At 41.0% G+C, this 19,350-nt stretch overlaps 1 protein-coding gene across 2 annotated transcripts in view; it reads left to right on the top strand.

Annotated features, from left to right (window-relative positions):
* Positions 1-19,350, top strand: part of MDGA2 (MAM domain containing glycosylphosphatidylinositol anchor 2) — a gene marked incomplete at both ends in the record, with an annotated part of 386,860 nt that overhangs the window by 337,744 nt on the left and 29,766 nt on the right. The window lies entirely within an intron of this gene.

The following is a 19,350-nucleotide window of genomic DNA, read 5'->3' as shown; positions in this document are numbered from 1 at the left end:
AGACAAATTGTTCTGCTAGGAATAATTAGATTATACAGCATTATAACGACAGGAAAGTATCTCCACCGGTTGGCATGTAGTGAGATTGTAGAGCTGGAGGTGCCTCTGCTTTGACCAGCTCAAGCAAGCAGGGTTTTGAAAAGCTTTGCTGGCAACAGAAGCTACCGGAGAGAAATGCCCAGTGCCAGGGGTATGGTGCAGGCAGAAAGCAGGTGGAACAGAGGCGCTGAAGCAAAGGAGCCGTGCCATGCTGAGGAGGGATGTATGCAACGAAAATAACTCAGTGCTGTTTACACAGAGGTACGAGCTATTTCACCGTGGATGCCAGGAGCAGGTGTTGCATATTGGGGCCTTCAGGATTCTGTGGTTGTTTTGTAACAGTGAAAATACATGTTTTAAGAACAAACGTAATCAATTTAAGAAGTGAACTGAAAATCTCTAAGAATTGCTGCACTTATATGCATGTTATCTATATGTCTTTCATTAAGATCATTGTATAGCTCTCCCCCCGCTCCATGTTTAAAGCTACAAACTGCACATACAGGACACTGATGGTGAGCAGATGTTTGTTCAGTCGAGTTTGTCCTGCTGACATGGTAGCATGTGACGGATGCTCCCTCCTCGGAGAATCAGGGAGGAACAGGAATTATTTAGAGCACTTTGCTTTCTGCTTAAGCCCAGACGCTCCTGTTGTTGCCTTTTGGGGATTCATTCTGTGCTTAACATTATTTTTTAACAAGCACAGGCTCTTGTCTGCGTTTCTGGTTGATGCAGCACATGGACAGTGGCTTCCTGGTGCTGGGTTTTAATCGGCTTTGAGGATGCTGAGCTGCAGTATCTGCCAAGCCTGCTGTGACGGAGCATCTAGCCACCAAGCAGTGTGCACGGCTGTGCTCCTCTTTAATTGAATAGTGACAAATAACTGTTTTAAAAAATGAGGCTCTAACTAAATGGCCATAGAGTTTACTTGTTGAGTGAGTGTAAGAGCTGCTGTTCATGTGCTTTGATAGCACTCAGAGCCCTCAAGCATGTGTTGAGGAGATGGCACAGTCTCCAGTATGCATCCAGGCCCTGTCCCTCCAAAGAGTTATTTCGTATATGGTCTTCTCCTCATGGAAATGTCTGGCTTGTTCACTTATTAAAAAAAAAAAAACATTTAGTTGATGAAAGATAATAGCAAGGGACCTGGTCCAATTTGCAGTTCTTGTAAGACTAGTCTAGACAATTTTGGCAGGGTAAAAGGGACTTGAAGTGGTTGGTCCCTTTCCCAAAAGGAGGAAAGCCCTTGAGGACATGGATTCAGTCTACGGCTAGTCCTGCTGCCAAGCTTTGGCATAAAGAAAGATTCAGAAGGTGGCAGAGAAATACCACAATGCACATAATATCTACTTCTCTTGGGCCACCATAGCCAAAGGAAGCAAAGATCAAAGCATTCCTTTCACTACCATGCATTCTCGTGCATGTTGCCCAAATTTAGAGAGCATAAAGGTGGGCACATGCAAGCACTTCTTACATCTGAGTTCCTTGTGCCAAAGAAGGGAAAGAAAGAATGGATCCCATCCGTTCTCCCCCACCCCAGTTTTCATGAGGTTTTTTCAGGCTGGCAATGAGAGAAGGACACGTTCCTGATCCGAGAGCAGCACATCATTCTATTACCTCAGAGCATCAGTAGCAATTTTCCCACTCCTGAAGGGAAAATCTGAAAACAGATCTGAGCAGAAAAATAAGAGATGCATGGAGCCTAAACGAAGGTCTGTTTGAGATGCTTGTTTACAATTACTACAGTCTTGTCTGGCAGAGTAAGTTGCAAATTAGGAATACAGCTAGAGCAGGGTATAGTCGAGAGGAATAGGTAAGAGTCTACGGTCACTTCTTGGCAAAGAATGGGGACAATATATTTCATGCTGGAAGATACAGATCTGAAAGCAGAGGAAGAGCAAATGAAGTTAATTAATCTCAGCAATCCCAACCTAGAAATCCCAAGACAAGAAAGTCAAAAAGGGAGAGGGAAGGTCCCGTCAGATGAAGAGGGAGTCACAAGAAGGGAAAAGTGTCATTTTTCTGCCTATAGAGTGAAAATGGAAGTAGATGAATGGAAATTGTTATTTACTGAAGTACTGTATTTCAAATGAAAGTCACTTATGAGGAATTTATTTATTTTAGCACACTCAAGGTCCCCACCTGATGGGGAGTAATTCTCCAGATGTTCCTTCTATCAGAATCACGGTGCTATCATCACACAATCTACCGCAAAGGGAAAGATGTTTGCAAGCTGGGTATTTTCATTTGGTTCGCTATAGAACATGTAAAATAGCTATACATCAACATGTATACAAAAATTGTATTCAAAACCACTCAAAAATAATTACTCACATCTGTAGTGATTCCAGGGGAGGAAGTGAGAGAGTTGAAAATTCAGATGTATATTGGAATATTTGTAATGTTGTTTTCATGAAAAATTTTAAGCCTTCTTCTACAGAGGGATATAAGCTGTCCTGAAGATTTCACAGTGTACATTTCTTTTTGGAAGTCTAAACAAAGCTTTGCTTTTTTCCTCTTTTGTCTGCACTTGTGAAATGAGACAGAGAGAGTTTGGCAAAAAAATAAGAATGCAACATGCAAAGGCACATTTCTTATTGATTTTCTTGGGTTTGGTAAATTGAATTAGAGAAGCAATGGTTCTGTTTTATGATTTTCAGTTTGCAATATTGATACCTCCTATGCTTATTCTTCACAAGAACGAGGCCTGAGTTTCAAAATAGCAACCTGGGGGCTGTCATTGGAGATTTGTACCAAATACTTTTAATTGCCATTTAAAAATGGTTGCATCTCCCAATCTTTGGATCGATTAGGCAAATACTTATGTATAATTCTGAAAAAAAATTCTACTGATTAAGTCTTAGGAAATTCAGAGGTAAAAGTTACACACATAAATACACCTTTTTCTGTCAGATCCTGACATTCTGACTTTGATCCGGTGGTATCTTAGTTACCAAAGATGCTCCTGACTGTAAACACACTCCCTGCATGGGGAGCTGAGCTCTGTGCCTCCAAAGTAACCAGTTCACTTGTTTTGGAGGTCATGGGTTGTATTTTCTAGAGATGGAAACAGAAAACATCCCAGACTGAGCTGTGCCCATTCACATTACCATGAAATGTGGACCGTAAAACTAAACTCCCTTTCTTCACAAAAAAAAACTTACAGGCAAAATTTAACATATTCGTTTGCTCCAAGCAATTACTGCCTGCTGGGACTGCCTTGGTTTGATTTTCATTATATAAGCATGAACTCCTGCTATTTCATTACTAATTTTAATACCTAATTCATATTAACTTTTTAGTCTGGTTTCTTAATGAAAGAAGACACATGAGAATGTCCTGAAGTTACTGTCTGTGATTTCTGAACGCAGCTCTTCATTTTGGTCAGATCTGATGGGGAACAGAGGTGCAGCAGGCAAGGAGGGTCCCACCAGTGTTGTGGAAGCATGTGGACCAGTCAAGGAGAAAGATGTAATTCTAGAAAAAAATTGAAGGGTAGGATCACATTAATTAAAAAGAAAAAAACATGGACCTTGGGCAGACTGTATGAATTCCCTAGCTTCATAGAAAGCTCTGTGGAACCCCCTCCTGGGGTACCTTGCATTTTTGGGCAATATCTGGTCTTTCTCTTCAGGATGTCTATATGCGTATATTTATACATTGCGGGAACCAGAGATCTCTATTGTCAAGTGTCCTTCTTAACTTTTGCCAACAATGGCAAAGTGGTAATTCCCTAAAGGACAAATCCTGCATGAGGATGAGCTCTTGTGCTTGAAGCAGTGATGTTGACATAACCTGAGGCTTTTGTTGCACGTTTCCCTTCAGTGAAAAATAATACAGACTTATTTGTACTCAGGAGCATATGCTCTCACCCAACATTGCCAAAATCAAGTCCCATGCTGTAGCCTCAGTCTGTCACACTCAACTTTCATTTATTCTGTCTCAGCAGAAAAATCTGCAATATGAATTGATTACTGCTGACAAATGCAGTGTATCAGTCAAACTTTAGGAAAGATGCAGGAGAAAATTGAGTGAACTGAAGAGCAATCTAGTGAGAGAAATTACTCAAGCTGGAGGAGTTTATTTTAGTAAACAAGTTATTTGCTTTTGACTACATTTAAACCCTTGTGGTAGGGTTGAGACTCCCCTTCCTAGCGTACCTGTGCGTGCACTTTGTGTGCTGCAGCCAGAGCCTCAGGTGGAGTGGCTGAATTGCACAAGTCATCGTCACCATCCAAGCAAGGATGTGCTTTTCTTTGAATTGTCAAGCCATGTGTGGGCACCCCTCCGGCAGAAGCTGGGCCCTTGATGAAAACGTGCTCCGCTTACAGTACAAACAGCAGATAAGATGGGATGTGTGTTTTCATGACTGCTTTTTCACCCTGCTGCTGTGTAGTTGTCCAATGAATGCAAACAGCAGGCTGTCAGGAGTTTGATGCTGATCAGGTCTAGGTTTAAAATGAAAAATATGATTACCTGAATATATTTTTCATCATCCTGCCTTATTCTTTACATAAATTCCTGTAATGCAAGACTGTTTAAAAAAAAGCCTGTAAATTACAGCAATGGTTTTCTTGTTTGTGTTGATTTCATATGACATCATAGAGTTGTTCAGAAATATTAAAGGATTTGCAAAAATGAAAACTAACAGAGAAACAGAGCAATGAAACTTTGAAAATTGAAGATCTACATAAAAATTATGGCATATGTCCTTACACAAGAGTTGTATGTGTGGAATGCAGCATGCTTTTCATCATAGTAAAATATAGCATAAATAAATAGTTGAAAAAGGCCTTTGAGCATTACAGAAATTTAATTCTAATGAAGGATGCATCCTCTTTAGTGAAGATAGTTTCAGAGCAGCATCAATGCCTAAGAATCATAAATAAATTGCATGGTATATTGCAGGTGCCCTGTTAAAATATATTAGGATATCAGGATAAAACTTTGCAATAGGTTCACTTGCTCAAGGCATAGTTCCATTATCCCAGGAATTTTATCTGCACCCCAGACAAGCCATGGGTGCTGAAGGAGAGGTGCAACCCAAAGGGGAATGGAGGTGGAAGGTGTCTGAGCCAAAGGTTGTCCCTCAACTGTGACACTTTGTGTCCCCTCATGTACCTAAATTAGTTGAGCTCCTATGGACTATTTGCACTTTTGATCTTTGTATCATCCCATGGCAGTGAGTTCACTGCTGCCACTGCCCCTTGCGTGGCAAGTGAGCGTCTCCCCTAGCAGGAGACATTCACCCACACAGAAGTAGCTTGAAGAACATTATTCCTGACACCATCAAGTGTCCCAGAATTCAATAACTCCAGAATAGAGCTGTTTGAACCACTGAATAAATGTTGCTCACTGAATGAGCTTCACCTCTTTCCCTGTGACTGTTCCATATGTGTCCTTATGTCGTCTTTGCTCTCCCACCTTCAAGACCTGTTCTAAGGATAGATGTGCTGCATTCTTCCTGTGTCAGTAGGATACATCTATGCCTTATTTCATGGGCTGCAATGAACTTATTTTCACAGCATTCCTTTGAAATAATTTTATGAAACTGAAACATAGAGAAAGGTCAGAAATATTCACTGCTAGTAGGGCTCACTTTGGGAAAGGGTTTTTATCTCTGCGTATTTAAAGGCAGCATCAAGATTCACGCTCAGAGATGCTTCACCTGAAATCTGGATGTCCTGTGTCACCGATAGCAGATGCTGTTACCCTCACACTGGACTTTTTTGTGCAGTGTTTCCCCTCACCACCCTTCTGAGACATCTCTCCATTTCCCTAGGCATTGCATCTGGTCTCATGGGCAGGTTATCTGCAAATTCAGTGATGTGGCCAGGTGATGGGAGGGCAATGGCAGCTCTTGGTAGAAATGTTAGAAAACATGGCAAAAGAGCTTAGATTCCAAGGGAGGCAATGGTCTTCACCAAACTCAAACAAGAACATGGAGTTTCACTGCACAACACTTTACAGTGAAAAAAGTCCAGTTAGTGTTTTTCCTGTTGGCCAAATATTGAGTATTTGCTGTATTTCTGGTCTTTGGTAACAAATGGAAGTGCTCTTGTGTGGCAAAGAAAGCTGTCATGTCTCTTAGCATCTTCCCTCTGCACTGGGATGAGCAATTCTGGCAACCTGTAAAGGGAATATTTATCTTCTGAGCTTCCTGACCTGTTTCTAAGGCCACTCAGGTTGAGTTAGTATCTGCACGTCTAGACGGTGCATGAACTGAAACTATTAAATCTGTTTGAGGTCTGCCTCGATTTTCCTAAGTGCTGTTAATGAGTGCATTTACAAAATGAACACTGCAGATCTTTAGGTGTAAAACATAAAAATGAGATGAATTGCCTGCTTACCAATGATCGAAGCTGAGACTTCACCAACATTACTCCCTGTGAGCAGCCTTAACGACTGCGTAGGGGACAGCCGGTGCAGGACAGACCCCAGCGCTGGGAGCTCTGCAGACCAGGGCTTCCTCTTGCTGGGATGCTCCCTTCGCTCCTGCCTCCAGGTTTCTGTAAAACCAGCTATTACCTTTGTATAGTCTTACATTTGGGTATTTTTTACAGGGCATAGTCTTGCTGTCTCACCATAAATTCTGTCCTTACTGAAACAGATATATGTAATTTAGGAAAAAAGTAATTGTAAAAAAATACATTTTGCAAAAAACAAAAAACAAAAACAAACCAAAAAGCAGTACCATTATAAAACTAAGCCTGTTTCTGCTCCGCGGTGATGTACTGTCTCCCTTCATCCAACTGAGGCCAGGAAGGATTTCTTTGTTTTTAAAAGTCCTGTGCAAATTTTAGTTGCAGTTTGGAAAGAAGAGATGGTAAATGAGAATTATCCTTTTTTTTTAATAATGCAGTTAGGTTGGCAATTCGTTAAACACAGATTTCGCTTGCTTCTAGGTGAGGGATGTTTGTAGCTAAATCAGAACATGCTAGTCAGTGTACATACTAAGTAAGCTCTTTTGTCAAATAATATACATTACAAAAATTATAAATTGTTGGTGTGAGAGTGACTTGTCCCTAAAGACAACTGCTTTGTCTATTCTTTTGCTGTTAGAGAATTCTTTATTCTCGGAAACATACATATGTTTAAATTGAATACAAACCATATTGCCTTTCAATAAGCAAATGAGCACCCTACTGCAATGCATCTGTGTTTTTGAGCTGATTTAAAACATCACATTTACATTTTGAGAACCTCATTAAACATCTAGTGGCTATTTCCTTTCCTCTCGTGCAGCAATTGTCTTAAGTATTTAAGAAATGGTTTGTTGAAACATTCATATCTGACAGTTGAGCTGTTATTCATTGGCAAAAATTCATTCTTATTTAAAAAGTTAAGCAAAATCAGTATGTTCACTTTCCTTAGAAATGCACTTTGGCATCATGCGCTTGTCTTACTGCATTATTACTCGTTGATCTATTTATGCAGAGACTCATGTAGGTTGCTTAAAACGCAGGCTTGTTTTTCCAGTTCATTTACCAAGACAACCTTGCTTTCTCACAGTATCGACTAAGCGGCGAAGCTCCAGCGTGACTTACTTAAAAAGAGTTGGGTTTGTCATGTTGATTGCAGCTACAGTCATTAATTTGTCACTATGGAATTATTTTGTATGAAAAAATATGGTCATTCATAAATAGCTTTTAGAAATCACAAGAAAGTGAGTTAGTTCACGAGTGACAGGAGTGCACTATCTGTTGTTCGAGATCCGTCCAGAGAAGGTTGTAGCATTGTGGGATACTCACTAAGTCATCACTACTGAAATATGAAATGTGTCTTGGGATAGATAGTTTCTTGATTGTGGAAATGCAGTTGTTGGTATGAGCGTGAGGTGTTTAATTTAAACTTAGGAACTGAATCTCGATGCCACTTCAATAATTTTATCTCTTGTTGCCCTCATAACAATAATGGTCTGCCTATTGCAGATAAACCTGCTGCTTAATGTGCAAAACCACGTCTGTGCTGTTGGCAGTAACATTGCTGGCAGTGCCCAGCTCGCCCGCGACACGGCCGTGCCGTGCGCTTTGAAGTGTGAGAGTCAGCGCCAGCCTGGTTTCCCGATACGTGAACTTCGAATTTGGGATGTCACTGAGAAGGAATAAGAAAACTTTCTCTGAAAACTAGCCTTAACATGGGTTAATAATTAACCTGTCTTTTGTGAATGCCTAACAAAACAGGGATTAAAAATTGAAAAACTCTTTTGCTAGATGTCTAGCAGTAGCAAAAGAGCAGGAGAACCTGCGCGCTGGGGTTGGGAACAGTGCAGCTCCTCTTTAATCCTACAGACTTCAGTGAATTCATCTGGGAGCTAGCCAATTTTAAAGTCTTAAAATGGATTCTCTTGGTTTATGTCACATTTTAGCCTGTCTTTAAGGAGGGGAAAAAAAAAGATATTTATTTGAATGCAGTGTCATCACATTCAAGGCTGTGACTGATCTGAGTCCACACGTTAGAGAAGTGCACAGTGACCCTTACCGGGAGCAAAATCGTACCGCCTACTTTCAGTCAACGGGTGTTTCCACTGTTTCCATTAAAATGCAAGCAGAGAGGATGCATCTCCAGTGGGTCAAGCCAAAGATGGCATGGTAGAACTAACAGGGTTAGGACTTTGTGGGTGATGGTAGTGATGAAGATACTCATTGTGCTGTGGGGAGATCAGGGCCGCACGTTACAGCCCTCAGTGCATTTTTATTACCAAGTTTCACAAGAAGAAAAATAATTATTTTTAAAAAGGTTTTTATACTTGTCTTCTTAGTAGTGTTCACATTTTTATTCAAACTGTAGATAACTTTGTTTCAAGAAAATTTCCAAAACAATACAGAAAACAATAGCCCAGACAGACAATAGATATTAAACATCAATATGATAATCAGAAAACATTAGCTTTACTGTACTGCTCAGGTGAGCTTTGGTCCTGGAGCAGGACAGACCAGTCACAGAGAAGGGGAGGTGGCACTGGGGGTGCTGTGGCAGGGTCTGGGCGCAAGCGATTGCCAGTCCCGAAGTGTCGATGGTCAGCATGAGGTGCAGCCTCTTATCAGTGAGATCCTTTTGGCACTGTGAGTAGGGTTAGCTGATGGGTACAACACTTCATCTGTCATTAATAACAGACTGATATTTGCTTTTTGGGTTTAAATCGTGGAGTGAGGATGTATTCAAAATAATCAGCAATAAAATTGACATGCGCGACACCATCAGAACACCCGTTTTGTATCACAGTGTAACTCAGGAGACTAAATCCTCTTGCCTGTAGCATTTATGGAAAAAGTAGCGTGGAGTACAGGGAGTTTCCATTTCTCAGGGTCGCTGTTGCACATAGCCTTTCTTTTCTAACTGTCCTGCTCAGCACTCGAATTGAAGGATGAGGACAACCTTGTGCGTCTTCCATCATGGTGACTGCGTAGATTTGGTCACCCTCTACTTGCTTCTGAAGGTGCTGAGGTCTGCCAAGATGCTGTCTGCACATAAGGAATGCTTTTCTGTCTCATTAATAGCTCTCTGAAGAATATTCTGACATTATGTATTTCAGCTTTGGATTTGGCTTTGGAATCAGCGACTCAGATTCTTCCAGTTTTTTGTGTTTCAAAGCATCCTTGTACGTGTCCCCTGGTCAGCCTTTGGAGGTGGCCAAGACTCCTATAGTTGCTTTGATTAAATGTTCAGTGATAAAGTGGAGTTCAGTCACGGGAGGAGCCTGAAGCTCATGAAATAAATTAGCAAATTCATATAGCATAGCATGCATCAGGTTGGGAACATAGGCAAATTCAGGATTTTGTGCTAAAAGGCCATGAAACCCTACAGGTTGAATTACCTTGACATTTTCATGTATGTTTTCAAAGTGCATACAAGAATGGTCCCAAACATCACTCAGAGTGTTTCTGCACTCCTGGAAGTTTATCCACCCAGAACAGACCCACTTTGGGGCCTTACCTTCAAGCTCTTGCTTCACTGAGCACATGCTGTTTTGACTGGGCGGCTGTGGATATCTTTGTGCTCTTCCATACCAGCTCCCAAGCGGGTGGCAGCAGTGGCTGCCCCTGCAGCTCCCGGTGCAGGTCCCGGTGCAGCTCCATGCCGGCAGCCTGCCGCTGCTCAGAACAGTTCTGGTCCCGTCTGGGCATCACGTAGAGGTGTTTCCCTTCCATAGTTTGTCTTTGACCAAAGACAGATTCAGGTATTTTTTTTTTTAAATGGTAACAGTTAGTGAATCCTGAGTTGCACAAACATTCAAGCAGTGATGAGAGAGTGCTTCCAGCTCTCTGATATTTACTGTCAGCAGGATGAAAGCAAATGAAACAAGCAGGACTTTCCTGGAGCAGACACGAAGGGTCTGCAGCTCTGATCTCCATGGTGGCTCTTCTGCTCCTCAGCAGGCAATAGCCATGTTCCCTGCACCGCCGGCAGCGAAGCAGCCACGGTGACCTAGAAAACGAACAACTCCGCTTTAAAGAAGTAATAAAAAGTCAACTGGTACCTGTAAACCAGAGAGTAACTTGTTCAAGCTTGTTATTTGAAAGATTAAAGTTCCTACCTTTCCTTTATTTTCACTCTACAGATGTCTGCGGTCCCAGTCAGTTGATAATGAGAAAGTCTCTTCAAACAGCCCGGAGCAGGTCACTTCTCTGTACGCTTCCTTCTCGTCACTGTTTGGCTTTATTGTATTTTTAACTTCTGTTTTCATTCAGCAGCGTACAGGGTCAGACGTATTCAAATACATATTATGTGCTCATGAAAGGGATTTCTGTGAAGGTTGCACGGTCACTGGCTGCAAAATGGAGTATATAATTTTCTGTCCGTAGTGCAGTTCTCATACCCATGCAGGTACAGGTATGTGTCAAATTTGCCACAAAGGAAAAAGTGAACAGGGATAAATTTTATTGCCTTTCTGATTAAAGAAAGTCGTACCTGTTATAAATCCAGAGTTTCTTCTTTGTGTGTAAGGTTGTAAAAAGCAAAGAAACAATAACCTTCCAGCTAGGAAATATCCTAAATTACAGTCTACTTAGCAAATGGTCTGAAATGTCTTAATTCATATCTTAAAAGATGGTTTTATTATCATTCATTTGTACGGAAAAACAGAAGGCAGTGTATTTTATCTTCCAGTTAACAAGTTTTTAGCAGATATTTGTGCTGTATTTTTATTTTGCTCTGATAAAAATTACTTCCCTCATTTCTTGGATTACCGTTTTCCACCCTGCCTTTAAAACCTGAGATGTAATACATATTTAAAGAGGACTTAACTGGTGGATCATCTAGCTTCCAGCTTTCGCATACCAGCTTTCCTTAAATTGTTTCCCTCTCTTTCTTCCTCAAATATCAGGCCATAAATTTGGATCATGGACAGATGTTTCTGACATGTGAACCACTCATCCATCAATTTGGAGCCCATAAAAGCTGCGTCTATAACATTCTGCATCTTTGGACTCCAAGCTCCTAATTACTAAAGACTCAGATACTTCCAGTTTCTTAAAAAAGAAAAAAAGAAAGAGAGAAATTATTTTTTATGCTTTTGTGTATATCAAATAAAACCAATTGCACAATGTGGTAAACACAAAATAAGTAAAATGCATGGTAGGAGCAAATGCAGAATGATTGTTAATGTAATCCTTCAAGAAGAAAGTCGATTACGTGCCTGCGATTGCTCTTATGGATTAGAAGATAGCTAACTGAAAAAGATTGTGCCCACTGTTAATTTGTGCTTTAGATTCTCTCTTTTCCAGGCAGAAAAGAGGGAAAGAAGAGGTTTGTCGTGTAGCTGCCATTTCCATATGGCTCGTCGCCCGGTGAAGGGAGGCTGAGCACTGGGTGCTGGTGACAGCACCGGCAGCAGGGGCAGGTCCTGCCCAGCGGAGGGGTGCCCCGTGCTCCTCCGGCAAACATCTCCAGCCCCGTAGCGGTGTCCAAACTCACTTAGGGGACTTCTCCTCCGAGTAAGTCCTGGCTCCAGCAAGCAAACCCTGTGGCATGCTCGCTGTGGGCTGGGTTCGACCTTGTGGCTGCTGTTGCTTCGGCAGCAGCTGGCGTTTGCAGGAGAGCAGAGAGCAGGTACCAGCTCAGCACGGAAACAAATGTGAGGTTTTGGCAGTTCTGCTGATTGCATGTGAAAGTATTAAAAAAGAAAAGAGATGTCATCAAGAGCAGTATTACATGATGCACAGTGAAAAATAAATTGATGATGAGTGTGGCAGGACGTGCTTTGCAGCTGGCCTCGTTGTTTTTGCCTGAATTATAGATATTTGTCACTGTGAGTCGTTTCAGGGCCATAACTATCTTTTGAAATGAAGATGACACAGGAGCCACTTACCTGATAGGGTTTATGTTCAAAATCAGATAGCTCTGATTATATTGCTGGACAAAATTGTTAAAGAAGAGCAGCCACTGAATTTCCACAGTGGAAAGGAGGCAAACGCTACATGGGAGTGTTCCCTCTGCAGTGTGCAGATAGAAGTATGTGCCCATGAACTGAACAGTGCTATTTTATACATATAACTGCTAAAGAAAACTCTTTTTTTATTAAGGAAAATCAATTGTCGTTGTTTTTATAAATTGTAAAGGAATGACTTTAAAGACCGCCACAGTTTTTTATAGGAGTATACAGTAATTAATGTACGTTGCATCCAGTTGTCATTAATTAAAGACATGCTTGTCTGACTTTCTGAGTCTGTTGTGGTTTAGCCCCACACAGCCTCTTGCTCACTCTCCCTGCCCCAACGGGATGGGGGAGAGAATCTGAAGAGCAAAACTAAGGAAGCTCATTGGTTGAGATAAGAACAGTTTAATAATTGAAATAAAATTAGTAATAATAATAATAATAATAATAATAAATTGTAATTAAAAGGAAAACGAGAGAGAGAGAGAGAGGAACAAAACCCAGGAAAAACAAGTGATGCAATTGCTCGCCACCCGCCGACTGATGCCCAGCCCGTCCCCGAGCAGCGATCGCTGCTCCCCGGCCAACTCCCCCCAGTTTCTATACTGGGCATGATGCCATAGGGTATGGAATAGCCCTGGGGCCAGTCTGGGCCAGCCCCCCCGGCTGTGCCCCCTCCCAGCTCCTTGTGCACCGGGCAGAGCATGGGAAGCTGAAAAGTCCTTGACTGGTGTAAGCACTGCTGAGCAACAACTAAAACATCAGCGTGTTATCAACATAGTTCTCATCCTAAACCCAAAACACAGCACTGTGCCAGCTACTAGGAAGAAAATTAACTCTATCCCAGCCGAAACCAGGACAGAGTCAATAAAGAAATTTATGGTTGAAATCAATAGGCCAAGTACAATGGACTAAGGATGTGTTTATTTTTTATAAACATAACTGTGCATATAGGCAATCAATATTTAATCATCCCATAGGATTAATTTCACAAGAAATCTATATGTTCAAGTCTTTCAGAGAATATAGTGTTTCTCAAAAACAGGCAAAGAATAAATACCCTTTCATTGACAGCATAGAGGAGAAGGTTTCAACCTGCTGCAATAAAACATTGCCACACACTTACAGTCCCCTTTCTCTGATGTCAGGGAAATACATTTTGCTTTTCTGTTAGCTTTAGGAACAAAAATTTCTAAATATTCAAAGGTAAGCAAGAAAAAAGGAGTCCTTGTGAAGCCTTCTGTGCTCTGGATTGACTGAACGTAAGTATGCTCTGCTAAATTAATTACAGGTTAGGCACATAATAATGCTAATAAATGCACCGGGAACTAATCTGATTTTTCCTCAGTGCTTTCCAAGTATTCAGAAACCATTGGAAAACTGTTGTTTCAGCTTGGTCAAAGTAAATTTCCCAAAATGTATTTCATCCTTATCTTTGTAAGGCAAATGGCTTTGATTATAAGAATTTTCCTCCTTCAAAAATTCTTTTTCAAGCAAATCCTAATTCTTACTAAGTTTAAAGCTCTGGACACATGAATTGACATGCAGGCAGATGTTTTACTGTCGTGTTTGCTTGTGTGTTCTCTCTTTAAAACATCAGTCTTGACTTTTTAATGTAAAAAGGCATAGCCTGAATGTTAGGGAGAGGCTGTACAGGTGATTTCGAGGAAATGGGTGATGTAGATTTGGCTCCTTCCCCTTCAAGGGAGCCGGAGGAGATGCCAGACCTCTGGAGGCAGACAGGCAGTGCTGCAGGAGCCGGGGCAGAGGACTGGGTTCTTCTTGGTGCTTCAATGCCAAGCAGTGAGTGACTAAGAGCTTTGGCTGCCTCCTCCATGGGGTCTGGCTTCACAGAGCCTCCCCAGTTTTGTGCTAGGAGTTTGAACTGCCCTAAGGCCTTGTAGGAATCTAAATCCTATTTTTAGGCTGTCTTGGGTATTTCAGTGTTGGTGTTAGGTGCCTCAGCATGATGCAGACCTTTAAAAACATTGTGCTAGAAAACCCTTGTTCCTCCAGCTGGTTGCTAGTTGCCAGCTCTCCGACTCCATATAGATCTGACCTTCATTTTTTTCTGTATCCCATCAGCAAGTAAACGAGCTCAACTGCTACACTTATTTTCAACGGTTTTAATATTTGTCAGCCAAGGGTGCCGTTGCTGTTTCATACCATGTTTGGGAAGTGGCTCCGTGGTGGTGCCCAGGCTGCTGGCAGGGGTCCGACACGGACGTCCCAGGCTCTGGGGGTGATGCTCCCATGCAGCCACTTCGCTGCCAGCATGACTGTTGAGCTTATTTTCCTAATGGAAGGAGAAGGTTGAAAGCTGAATGTGGCGAAAGCTGTGCGGATACTGATTTTCTTTATTTATTTGTTCAACAGCTGAGCTGAAAAATCAGGCAAGGGGAACTTTTGTGTCAAACCTAGCGACAACTTTGAGATGTTTGGGGTTTTTCCTGGTTTCCATGGTAAAAATAAGAATTGGACAGAGCTGATGTTGATTGCAAGGCAAAAAGATGTCTGTTGCTTCCTATGGAGAAATACCAATATCCAGTACTGGCTTAGGATGCATAATACTGAAATGAAAAATCAAATTGTTTTGCTTTCAGAATGAATACAATAATAGAGTTTCTTTATTGCTTTTGGTTGAGTGGTTGTAGAAAAGGGTGATAATCCAAAGCAGCAACTGAATTTGATACAAATTCATGAATACTTTTGGTGATTGTAAACTTTAACCATGAAGTATTAATTATCAAATATATTTCCTGAAGTCTCTGTTTCAGTATTCCCTTACCCAAAGGCAAGGTGCAATAGGGAATATTTTTACAGTAGACCACTGTAAGGAGTCAGAAGTATTTCTAAGCAATGGCCAGCTAACATCAGACAACTGCCAGAAAGTCAGTATTGGCTCACACAACTGGAAGCACAGTTTTGTTAATACAGTACTCACAAATGTAATTGGCAACCAACATGATGGCATAAAATGTGGTTTAAAGCAACACTAATGATGTCTATTTCAAAAAATGAATTTTTTTTTTTAATGGTGAAAATTAGGTAATTTTCTCCAGAGTTTTATGTTTCTCTGATTCTTAATTTTTGTGAAAGGGACAGACAAAACCATTAAATTATGTTTGGTAGTATACCGCTCACTTCTGGGGCATAGTCAATAGTTTTAATCTTCCTTGCGAAGATTGCTTGTATTTAACTTGATAGTTTGATTTAAAAAAAAAAAAAAAAAAAAAAAGAATAAAAATTGGAATCCATTGAAAAGAATAAGCAGCAATAATTACAACAGAAGTAAGATCAGGGAATCTTCCTTTTGAAGGACCAGCAGCCTTCATGAGGTCTGCACAGCAGTTTCTGTTCCAGTATATTAGCATCACTTAAATTTTTTGGGAAACTGTTCAGGCAAAATAAAAAAAATATAGAGACCTTAGGTTTTCATTTATGGGCTGAATTAGTTGCATATAAATTTGTTCCCCAATTGTGAATTCCATAAATTGCTAATTATTATTTTCAATTTAAAATCAAGTATGTCTTTCAAATAAAACACTTGGTCTTCATTATAAGCTTTTGAGAAATTGTGCCAGGAACTGCACTAGGTACCTTGCTGTAATCACTGTCTATAAAGACATGGTGAGTTCAGCTCCTAGCACAGTTTGGTATGGTCAGAAATTCTGGGTAGAATGGAGTTTCTGAGGAATTTTTTTTTTTAATATTTTTTTCCATATGGGAGCAGGGATGTGTGAATGAAAAAGTTTCTCTTTGAGAAAAAAATTATCATTTACCTTGGTCATTTTTGCATTTTTAGATGCACTTTTTAAAATAGCCATGTTGAGTTTAGAAAATTTAAAAGTTGTGTTTAAGAAATACAAAACCAAAAATACTTGCACATTTAAAATATAAGATCATTTTATTTGAGTGGCTAGGTGACTTGGTAAATTTACGAACAGTCACGAAGGCTTGTTTCCAGTTTGTCCCCTTACAGCAGCAGCTTTTCTCTGGAAGCACCTTCCAGTTTGACTGCGCGAGGCGTGGCGAGCATCTGTCCACACGGGTCCGGTGAGAAGATCCATACGGGCAAATTCCCCATGCACCGCTTTAAAAATACACTCTAAATCTTACTGTAATTATCCTTAAAATCTTCTCTGCAACACACTCACCACTTTCCTCTCAAGGACAACAGTCTACTCAAGACAAGGCTTATCCATTACTGGGAGGGCTACCTGACAGCCTGTGAAGGTACATGGTGCCTTATGCATTATTCAACGTATATGAAAGGTCCCGGTGCCCCTTCTGTTTGTTTCTGCAATGTTTTAAATAATCAATGAGCAGTTAATGTGGATCAGAATTCATGGCTGTTTTACCTGGCATGCACGAGAAGCAGAGCCTTGTCCTTGCACCTTTATGCACTTTTCCAGGCGTAGCGTTGTCCATACGCAGAGCTTGTTGCTTCTTTCCTGAGCACGCAAGTTTCAGCGATGCCTGGAAGGTTTCTTTGAGATGGAAGCAGGAGAGGTGTGCGTGGCATAAAAACAGGGCTGCTGGTGGGCAGAGCGGAGGACAGGAGGAACGGTTGTCCTAATATGTGTTGATGTTTGCTTCACGAGCTGTGGGATGTCAAAATAACACACTGCAAAACCTGGGTGAAGCAGGTATCTGTGGCATGTTCTCATTCATGGGTATCTAAAGAAGAAAGGAGAAAAGACTGAATTTCTGTTAAGCAACCTGTACCTTGGGTTTCATTGTCTGTTTTGTTGATCTCAGTACTTAGGTACAAAGAGCTGTGAAAGAGCTGGCATCTAACAGAATCTGTCAAATTGAAACTTTTCATGAGCTCTACTGGGATGATCTTTTAAAGATACAATATAAACGCACATATTTTCAGTATCTTTGTTCCCTTGAATAACTCTTTGTAGTGTAGTGGCCCTGGAAAACGACTAACAGAGGAATGCTCCACAGTTCCAGGCTGTATACAAAGTGGTGATGGACATTTCATTAATGTCATCTTATGAAGTAGGTCATTTTAACGCTTGCAACAGGGAAACGGTGATGCTGCTTGTGGTAGACACTGAGGTGATGCCGCTCGGGTCAGGCACCGTAGGTTGCTGAGCCACAGCATCTCTGGGCTCGGCAGCTCGCCGGTCCCAGCGCTGTGCTGGATGCCCAGGCTCCTCAGCAACACACTTACCTCTCGTCCTGCTCTACACCCACACATCCACCCAAAAGCTTTCTGGTACAAGGGCCGGGTTTCAAAGGCAGACTGCCACCCTGCGCACGTGCAGGATTTGTATTAACTGACGTACCTCTGCCTTGCACATCGGGCAGGCAGCAGCGTGGTTTTTCCATACAATAACTTGTTTTTACATTTCTAACCTAATCTGAGATTTTTTTCCTTAGTATTTCTCCTATGCATGACTTAACCCCTGCGGGGCCAGCCCTAAAGAGCCACCTGAGCCTATAGCATGGCTCACCCAGCATGTGCGAGAGCAATAACCCTGAAATAACATCTCAGATACACTCAGCGTTGGTCTAACTCAAGCCCTGCAAAGGCTCAAAGCGCAGTGAAATACACGCTGACTTTGGTGGCAGCAAAGCAAAGCTGATGTCTAGAGCTGTTCCATCATCCCAACTTTCTTAAGAATTCCTCTTGCTTTTTTCTTCACAGTCCCAAGTTTTATTTAATGGGCATATAGCTGTACTTGTGTAACATACTTTAGCAATAAAAGTATTGACATCTCTGTCCCACTGATACGAATTTAAAGCTTGGAGTCTGTTAATATTGCTGCAAATGTAGTTTATTTGGATGAAATGTGGTAGATTTAGTACTAAATTTCAGCAATTTCAGTGTATATTTTTATTGCATCAGCAAATTAAAGTTTTGGAATACAAGGCTTTCTGTCCTTAATAAACTCTGTATTGGTGAACATGTAATAGGTAAGAACTTGAGTCCACTAACGGGCGTAGTAAGCTTAGTGGAACATCTCATTTTAGCATCACTGCACCTGTACGGTTGTCTTGGGATGTGTGGTAAATATTTAATGATTTTTTTTTTTCCTTTGTTTTCTGCAGATAGTCTCTGCAATAGGGCAGAGTATCTCCAAGTAATATTACAATGTCAGGTCACTCGGCTGCCCAAAATGTGTATGATTTCTGCTTGTCTATAAACGAGTTAAAGTAATGTTAGAGACAATGTGGCACTCTCTTCTTGTGACGCCTTCTTCTTAATTAGATTTTTTTTTTCTTTTCATTTCTTGGTAAGGCATATAAATAAAAGAAACTATAGATTTTGGTGTTGAAAACATTGTGCAGTCTATAAAGCACAAAAATCTATGCTTTGCCTTTTTTTAATAAAACAGCCTCTTGTTTGCTCATATTGACTTTCATTGTTCTCTGAAATCCATCCATCTTTGAGACTACAAGGATTGCTGATAATTATGCACTAAGGCCATTAATGGCTAGCCTATTTCTTTCTCTCTCATCAACAAAAGTGGTAAGTGCTTGGAAATCAAACTGCATTTCACTTCTTCAGTATGCTCTTATTAGCTTCAAATGATGCGCCAAATGGCAGCTGTGAAACCTCATTGCCTCTAACGAGGAGGCAGCACCCAGCTCCCGGAGCCGCGGCTGTCCCAGCCTGGTGTGCACAGTGGCAGAAAACACATTTGCCACTGCAGTTGGCCAGTGTTATTTTAAAATCATGGAGTGAATGGGGCTACGAGACATCAGGAGCCAATTTACCTGGTCAGGTTTGAAGGGATAGCATTTGAGAGCTAATAAATTCAGCCTCTGTAAGCTGATGAAATGAACTTAAATAAACAGCATTTTTTTTAAGGAAGAAAAAGTTTATTTAACATTTTAACAAATGCATTTGAAACATAGGGGCAGGTCTGCCAAGAAATTCAGGCTGCTAAAGATGGAAGAATTCAGTGAGATTTTGA

Source organism: Platalea leucorodia (assembly GCF_965183815.1).
Source record: "Platalea leucorodia genome assembly, chromosome: 7".
Classification (NCBI taxonomy): domain Eukaryota; kingdom Metazoa; phylum Chordata; class Aves; order Pelecaniformes; family Threskiornithidae; genus Platalea; species Platalea leucorodia.
The sequence above is the reverse complement of the archived record's forward strand: the minus strand, read 5'-3'. Positions and strand labels throughout refer to the sequence as shown.